This window comes from Aulonocara sp. 'chitande type north' Nkhata Bay, linkage group LG3, assembly GCF_057382095.1.
Source record: "Aulonocara sp. 'chitande type north' Nkhata Bay isolate Kocher_YH1m ecotype deep benthic linkage group LG3, A_spYH_male_GT1.1, whole genome shotgun sequence".
Classification (NCBI taxonomy): Eukaryota; Metazoa; Chordata; class Actinopteri; order Cichliformes; family Cichlidae; genus Aulonocara; species Aulonocara sp. 'chitande type north' Nkhata Bay.
The window spans coordinates 58,377,778-58,386,463 of record NC_141346.1 but is presented as its reverse complement, the minus strand read 5'-3'; the positions used below and the strand labels follow the sequence as shown (position 1 = coordinate 58,386,463).

The 8,686-nt window shown below is 44.2% G+C and overlaps 1 pseudogene; it reads left to right on the top strand.

Annotated features, from left to right (window-relative positions):
• The first annotated feature begins 5,147 nt into the window (after window positions 1–5,147).
• On the top strand, window positions 5,148–7,353 carry LOC147336304 (general transcription factor II-I repeat domain-containing protein 2 pseudogene; annotated as a pseudogene).
• The last annotated feature ends 1,333 nt before the right edge of the window (window positions 7,354–8,686 follow it).

The following is an 8,686-nucleotide window of genomic DNA, read 5'->3' as shown; positions in this document are numbered from 1 at the left end:
GAGTCTGAGGCAGTGCTGGAGCTATTTTTAGACTGTGTGTGTGTGAGTGTGAAAATGCAAATTAGTCAGCAGTGAACTGTTTAAACCACAGTTGGTTTTACAAATACTGCTGCAAACATTGTTGAGTGTGTGTTTAAGACGCCATTTATGTTCATTAGAGGGCTATAAATAAAGTTTTGAGTTGCCGTAGTGGATGTATAGTAATTGACTGAGTTTTGATATATAAATATAGTGAGTGCACTGTATATATTTAAGACTAACATATTACTTTTAGGAGTAACCTCTCATCAGCAATAAATGCTGGTGTGTTTTATTTTTTCTATTCTATGTGTGTGCTGTGAGAATTAATAGAGGTTTCAATTGTTTTCTTTGACTTGCTCTTTCTGATTATGAAAGGCATGTCTGAAATACTCTTAGGAAAGCGTGTTGTGAGTATATTCCTCAACTCTTGTCACAGTTTAAGTGTGTGAATGCTGTGAGTAGCAGGCTTTGAGTGATTGGGTGTGATTTGTACAAAATAATAAATAATAATAACACTATGAAAGTTGATAGTAGAGTGAGTGCAGAAGTGGAAGTGTGAGAGAAAAGGCGGTGTGTGTGTGAGACGATCTGACAAACGCAAAGAATTTAGTATATTTAGAAGTGTGTGCGTGAAATAAGGGTGAATTGTTTTAGATCAAGACTTAGTAAAACAAGAGTTTTATTAGCCTGTAAAAAAAACAAAACAGGAGAGATAGAAACAGAAAATATGGTTCTGAGCAGCTGCAAGGTTGACAGGAAATGGTGTGTGTGACAGGAACTTTGCATGCCCATAAAAGAACTGACTGTGACAAGTGAGCACACAGAGAGAGAAACATACGAGTTAAACTCCAGGCAGATGAAGCAAATGGAGGTTTTAAGAAAAGAAATGAAAAGGATATTAATTGTATGCTTTAGTGTGTCAATACAGGTGGACTTCTTTCAACCTAGAATCTTGAGTACAAAACCATTGATTAACAGAATTGGGAGGAAAACAGGCCAGATTTTGGCTTAAAATTTTACAGCTTGACCTCCCACTTGTCCCGATCCTGAGAAGAAGCTCATAGGACAGTTAATCTCCTGATGAAGACCGACAGAACATCGTGGACTTCAAGAATTAACAGCAGGCAAAAGACAGTGCAACTGAAACTACACTGACGATACCAGCAGCAGCATGGAAGAAAAGCACGTGATGGAAAATGCACGGTGAACTGCAGGCTGGTAAGAACAGTGTGACATAACTGTTTAAAGACACTGAATGGGATATTTTGCCAGGCTGGGATTTAATCTAAAAGGAAAATACTGAAAAGAGCAACGGAGAAGAAACAGAGAAGAAACAGACTGTGTTTGCTGGGGATCACAAGACAACAAAGGACACTAAGAGAAGGGCACAGGGGCCAGTGGGAAGGTGAAGCCCAGACGAGTTCGACTGCGAGAATAGAGGGTACAATTGGGTTGAAATTGAAGCCGGAACTCAGGATGGTTTAGGGATGTCCACGTCACAAACAAAGAGGTAAACAAAAAGAAGGTAAAATAAAGAGAGAAAATAACTGACAATTACATTAATGAATAGAAGACACACATACAGATATTACATAGATTTATTTTTAGGATAAAGGGGAGAGCTTATACGTAGAAATGACTTTTTATACATATTGCATTTTGTGCCTTTAAGGGAGTTGTGGCTCAATTCGTCTCTTGTGGGTCACGAGCCTTTGGCTAGCGCTATGATTAGCCAATCTACTGTGAGGATGATATGAGTTATTGAAGGATTGCACACGCTTACAGACACAGAGTCCATAAACACACATGACAGTATTGATTCCAGGCAAAAGGCCTCAAATTAATTTAGCGTTTAACTGAACTTGAGCTGGCCCTGTAACAAGTGACAGAAAAGAGGAACTGAATAGGAGTTTCTTGCTTTAGAGAAGGACCAAAGGAAGGAAAGCATATATTTTGGTTAAGTCTGATAAACTAGAATGAGAAGGTATTGTTACATCAAAGGAGCAAGATGAAATAAAAAGGCTGTACCAAAAACAGGCTATAACATAGGAAATGTGAGTTTTAAAATGAAGTTAGTGTTAACACACAGGAGTTGTTTCAAGGCAGCGTTTAGCTGTGATAAAATGTATGCAGGAGTAATTGCTTATATGCTTAAACTTAATTGATTAAAGTGGTTGTTTTTTTTGGATCTTTTAGTAGAATAGGCGCTTATAATGATTTTCTTGTGAAAGGAGATTCTAGGTCAGAGTGGAGGCCTTGCAGCAGCGAGACTTCTGTGTACAGGATGTTGATGATTAGATAAGGCAAGCGACAGGAAACGCATGCAGGGACGTGAAAGCAGCGTTTTAAGAGTTTTAAAATGATGAGTAACGTTGAAGAATATATATAAATACAAGTCAATAAGTCAAGAAGATAATTAGGATCAGGCTTTTGATTAAAGAGTCCCAAAGATGATAAGTTAGGGAGGTGCAGGAAAAGGTGTTTTGTTTGCTTTACAGAAGATCTCGGTGACCACAGGGGGGTGAGGATCCTGGAGGCCCGAGGCATGATGGACCACAAGAGAGGGACGCAGAAAAAACCTAATCTTACGCATGGAGTGTTCTCGAGGGGGAGCTGATTAAAATGGGAGCCGCGTTTGTTGATTTGTTCGTTTTTTTCTGTTTGCTGTATTCATTAAAATAAACGGATAATCGTCAAAATGACAAATGTGGACAATTATCAAAGCTTACATTACAATTCTGACAGCTTGAGTTCATATGAATTTTCAAAAGAATATAAAAAGCTGTGAAAGTGCTTTAAGCGTTTAAAACATGCGAGTAAAGAATGGAATCAGTAACATGTGAGCCCAGTGAATCAGAATCAGAATCAGAATGGGTTTATTGCCAGATGTTGAGGTTTACAACATTAGGAAATTGCTGCGGTGCTTCAGTGCAGACAATAAGAATTAAAGTGCTATGTAGAAAGAAAGAAAGATATGTGCATGAGATATACATGAGATATATACATGAGAATAAGAATTATGAGTGCTACGTAGAAAGATATATACATGAGTGCAGGTGGTGATCAGTGCCAAACATGAAATGATGCAGTGACACAGCGTAGGGTCATGTGTTAGTGGCGGGGACAATCATGTGGTTATTGTTCATGTGTCCAACAGCAGAGGGGAAGAAACTGTTCTTGTGGCGAGAGGTTCTGGTGCGAATGGACCGGAGCCTCCTGCCTGAGGGGAGCAGGTCAAACAGACTGTGTCCAGGGTGAGAAGGGTCAGCTGAGATCCGGGCTGCACGCCGCAGTGTCCTGGAGGTGTACAGGTCCTGCAGAGATGGGAGTCTGCAGCCAATCACCTTCTCAGCAGAGCGCACAACACGCTGCAGTCTCTGTTTGTCCCTGATAGTGGCTCCAGCGTACCACACGGTGATGGAGGAGGTGAGGATGGACTCGATGATTGCAGTGTAGAATTGCATCATCGTCCGTGTTGGCAGGTTGAATTTCTTCAGCTGCCTCAGGAAGTACATCCTCTGCTGGGCTTTCTTGATGACGGAGGTGATGGTGGGCTCCCACTTCAGGTCCTGGGTGATGGTGGTACCCAGGAAGCGGAATGAGTCCACAGAGGTGATGGGGGTGTCAGTCAGGATGATGGGGGGGAGTGGAGCTGTGTGCTTCCTGAAGTCCACAATAATCTCCACTGTCTTCTGGGCATTCAGCACCAGGTTGTTGTGGCTGCACCAAGACACCAGACGTTCAACCTCCCTCCTGTAGGCAGACTCATCCCCGTCCGAGATGAGTCCAATAACGGTGGTGTCATCTGCAAACTTGATTAGCTTGACAGACTGGTGGGTGGAGGTGCAGCAGTTGGTATACAGGGAGAAGAGCAGAGGAGAAAGAACACAGCCCTGAGGGGAGCCGGTGCTGATGGTCCGGGAGTCCGAGACATTCTTTCCCAGCCTCACATGCTGCTTCCTGTCCGACAGGAAGTCAGTGATCCACCGGCAGATGGGATCAGGCACATTCATCTGGGAAAGCTTGCCTCGGAGATGGTCTGGAAGGATGGTGTTGAAGGCAGAGCTGAAGTCCACAAACAGGATCCTGGCGTAGGTTCCTGGGGAGTCCAGATGCTGCAGGATGAAGTGTAGGGCCATGTTGATGGCGTCATCTACAGACCTGTTGGCTCTGTATGCAAACTGCAGGGGGTCCAGGAGGGGGGCCGTGAGGGTCTTGAGATGGGAGAGAACTAGGCGCTCAAATGACTTCATGACCACAGATGTCAGAGCCACGGGTCTGTAGTCATTTAGTCCAGTGATCCTAGGTTTCTTGGGGACAGGGATTATGGTGGAGGACTTGAAGCAGGCAGGCACATGACATGCCTGCAGTGAGGAGTTGAAAATGCCAGAAAACACTGGGGCCAGCTCGTTTGCACAGTGTCTGAGGGTGGCAGGAGACACACCGTCTGGGCCGGGAGCTTTCCGAGCATTCAGATTCTTAAACTGCTTCCTCACATCTGCTTCATGAATATGAAGAGTTGTGGTGGGAGGAGGTGGTGTGAAATCCTCTTTTGTGTGGGGTGAGGAGGGGGGTGTTGTAGGTGAACAGTTTGAAGGTGGTGATGGCTCTATGGAGGGGGGAGAGGTGGGGGAATTAGTGTCCAAAGTGCCTCTATTGTTGGGGCCGTTGGAGGTGTGAAGGCTGCCTGATGGCTCGTCAAAACGGCAGTAAAAGTTACATGCTTCCAGCTCCCGTTTTTCCTCGATGACAGCTGTACCTTTCCACTCCCCTTTTTTCCCTCCTCGCGCTCACAGACCCATAACGTGTATGGCAGTCCATTCTCCCTGCAGCACGGACTACACTGCCCATGATGCTACATTCTTTAGAGCATAGGTGTCAAACTCTGGCCCGCGGGCCAAATTTGGCCCGCAGCCTAATTACATTTGGCCTGCGAGGCCATACCAAATTACTATTAGAGCTGGCCCGCCGGTCTTAAGCAGCGCATGTACTGCTAATACTACAACTCCCAGAATGCTCTGTTGGCGTTTTGGCACGTCAGTCAGGAGAGGACCCATTAACGCCCTCTCCTCTGTTGACTGTAGTCATAGCAACCGCGCGAATACTGCCGCGCTACCTCTCCCAAAATGGCGAAAAGAAAGAACGAAAACAGGAGCTTCCTGGACAGGTGGGAGACAGAATATCTGTTTACTTATGTAAAAGACAGACCTGTTTGTCTTGTATGTGGAGCTCATGTGGCTTTAACCAAGGAGTACAACATTAGACGACACTATGAAACGAAACACCAAGAGAAGTACAAGGACCTGGACATGACTCAAAGGCGCCGGAAAGCAGAAGAGATGAAAAGAAGTTTTGTTTCACAACAGACTATGTTCAAAAAAGCCATATCACAAAGTGAGGCTGCTGTAAAGGCTAGTTTTGTTGTGGCAGCAGAGATCGCAAAATCAGCCCGGCCCTTCAGTGAGGGAGAGTTTGTGAAAAGTTGTATGATGAAAGTTTGCGACGTTGTGTGCCCAGAGAAAAAGCAAGCATTTTCAAATGTTAGCCTGAGCAGAAACACAGTAGCTGATCGCACACGTGAACTTGCCAACAATCTAAATAACCAGCTGATGGAGAAGGGAAACAGTTTCGTTGCATTCTCCCTCGCTGTGGATGAGAGCAGCGACGCCTCTGATACTGCCCAGCTTTCAGTCTTCATCCGTGGTGTGGACTCAACTCTCTGTGTTACGGAAGAACTTTTAGGATTAAAATCAATGCATGGAACAAGCACAGAGAAGGAAATACTTGAAGAGGTTTCCAAATGTCTAACTGAAATGAAGTTGCCATGGGAAAAACTTGTGGGGTTAACGACAGATGGTGCACCAGCGATGTGTGGTCAAAGGAGCGGACTGGTGGGCAGGGTACGGGAGAAGATGCGAGCGGAGAACTGTGCAGGTGAGCTGACTGTTTATCACTGCATCATACATCAAGAATCACTTTGTGGCAAAGCCCTAAAGATGGAACATGTTATGACCGCAGTAACACGAGTAGTTAACTTTATAAGAGCCAAAGGTCTGAATCACCGGCAATTCAAATCTTTTCTTGAGGAGTGTGGTTCGGAATACGGAGACGTGCCGTATCACACGGAGGTGAGGTGGTTAAGCCGAGGGAAAGTACTGAACAGATGTTTCGAGCTACGCGAGGAAATATTTCAGTTTCTGGAAAGCAAAGGGCAAGACACAGCTGAGCTCAGGGAGCAAGAGTTTCTGTGTGAGCTGGCCTTTATGTGTGATATCACGAGCCATCTCATTGCACTGAACCTGCAGCTTCAGGGACGGGGGCGTATCATCACAGATATGTACGCTGCAGTGAGGGCTTTTAAAACGAAATTGTGCCTGTGGCAGAATCAGATGCTACAAGGAAACCTGGGCCATTTTCCCTGCTGCCAAACGATGAACATGCAAATCTCTACTGCTGTGTTCCCATGCGTACAGTTTGCTGAAAAACTCTGTGTACTCAGTACTGAGTTTACCCGGCGGTTTGCCGACTTTGACGCCCAGAAATGTCGATTTGAACTGCTCAGTAATCCTTTTGCAGTTTACGTGGCAAAAGCTCCAACAAACCTCCAAATGGAGCTGATTGAACTCCAGTGTAGTGACACGCTGAAATCAAAGTATGATGCTGTGGGCGCTTCACAATTTCCACATTTCAAAATGCCTGGGCTCCGCACCCACGCTGCTCAGATGCTCTCCATGTTCGGCAGCACTTACCTATGTGAGCAACTATTCTCCTCAATGAAGATGGCCAAAACATCTCAGAGGAGACGTCTGACCGATGAACACCTTCACTCGATCCTGAGGATTTCCTCAGCTCAGAGCCTGAGCCCAGACATTGAGGAACTAGCATCCAAGAAGAGATGCCAGGTATCTGGCTTGGACGCATCAGAGTAGATCAGTGTGTAGCAAACTGAGCTATAATTACCATTTTCTTTGTGCAATTTGTCTTGCTACTCCCAGACATGGGCTTGAATGGTTTCACGTTTAATGATATTTTTATTAGTTAAGTGGTTTATTATTGTTATTTTATTTTTACATTTATTATTAGCCTGGGGAAAAAGTTTACTGCTAAAATTTAAATCAGAAGGCTGCAAATACAATTTTTATTTAAGAAATGCATTCCAGTGATATGTTATTTAATTGGAATTTCAATTTTGCATGTGTGCAATATTAAGTTATATATGTTTATATAAGTTCTATATCGTTCAGTATTAAGCGTTGCTTATTCCATATTCAGTTTTTCAGCAAAACTTATTTGAGTCTGTAAGAAAAGGTTCCTTGTTATATCTGGAGGAAGATTTTTTTCAATAAATATTAACGTTGGCCCGCGACTTTGTTCCAGTTTTGAATTTTGGCCCACTGTGTATTTGAGTTTGACACCCCTGCTTTAGAGCTATGCTTGTAGCATTCTGCCTGTTAGCTTAGCACAACAACAACAACAACGAAAAGGCGCTCTCTCACCCCGGAAACACACAGTTGCAGAGAGAGAGAGAGAGCGTAGCCCTGTACCATGGCAACCGTAACGCCGCCTGGAACAACAGAACGTAGCTGTCAAACAAAACCCAAACAGTCCTGACCCGCGACAAAATGAAACAGGAAAGTACCGCAGTGTAATCCATTTATTTCAACAAAGTAACTGTATTCTGAATACCACCTTTTTAAACGGTAACTGTAACGGAATACAGTTACTCATATTTTGTATTTTAAATACGTAACGGCGGTACATGTATTCCGTTACTCCCCAACACTGGTTGTAGCTGTGGTTCAGGTTAGAGTGAGTGTCCATGGAATAAATGTAAGTCAGTGAACTGGAAACATGACTGTGTTCAAACTTTGTTTTCCTTTTTATAATGAGTCTAATCAAAGGTGGACAGAAGTATCTCCACTGTGACTTTTCTGTGTCACCATCAAAGCTTCTGCACAGTGTTTCTGGGGCAGATAACATTGCAGCATTATGGAGACATTATGGAGACAAAAAGAAAAGCGTCTGGATTTCTTTAAGTTAAACTTAAAGAAATCCAGACGCTTTTCTTGGACTGTTGGTTTCAGTGTTGAGTCTCATTCACACACTCCCTCAGACTCTTCACACACACTGATTTGCTGACATAAACACTCCTGTGTCTAAACACACTGAATGTGTCCTGAGCTCGGCCGCTGTTCCACAGTAACTGCTGTCAGAGTCACTGTTACTGAGTTAGCTTAGCTAGCAGAGCAGCTAGCAGTTAGAGTATGAACTCTGTAAGCAGTTAGCTCGGTCCTGGACATGGTTACTGACATAAAGCTGCTCTCTGCAGCCATGTTTGACCTGCTGCTTTGTAGGACTACAGTAATGGAGGATTTGGAGGCTGAACTGGGCTCTGTGACACTTTTTGTAGTGAACTGATGAAAGCTGCGTCTCAGATGGATGTTAGTCCAACACATCAGACACGACCTCTGCAGCTCTCAGTTGATGTGCACATGAATGATTTGTGTTTCCTCTGCAGGTGAAGGTAGAAAGTGTGTGTGAGCTGATGTGAACTGAGCAGCATGGATCAGTGTGAGGACAGAGAGGAGGGAGTCCCTCCCCCTAAAAGCACTCTGTGTGGGGAACATGAGAGCCAGACCAAAGCTCAGAGGTGAGATGACCATCT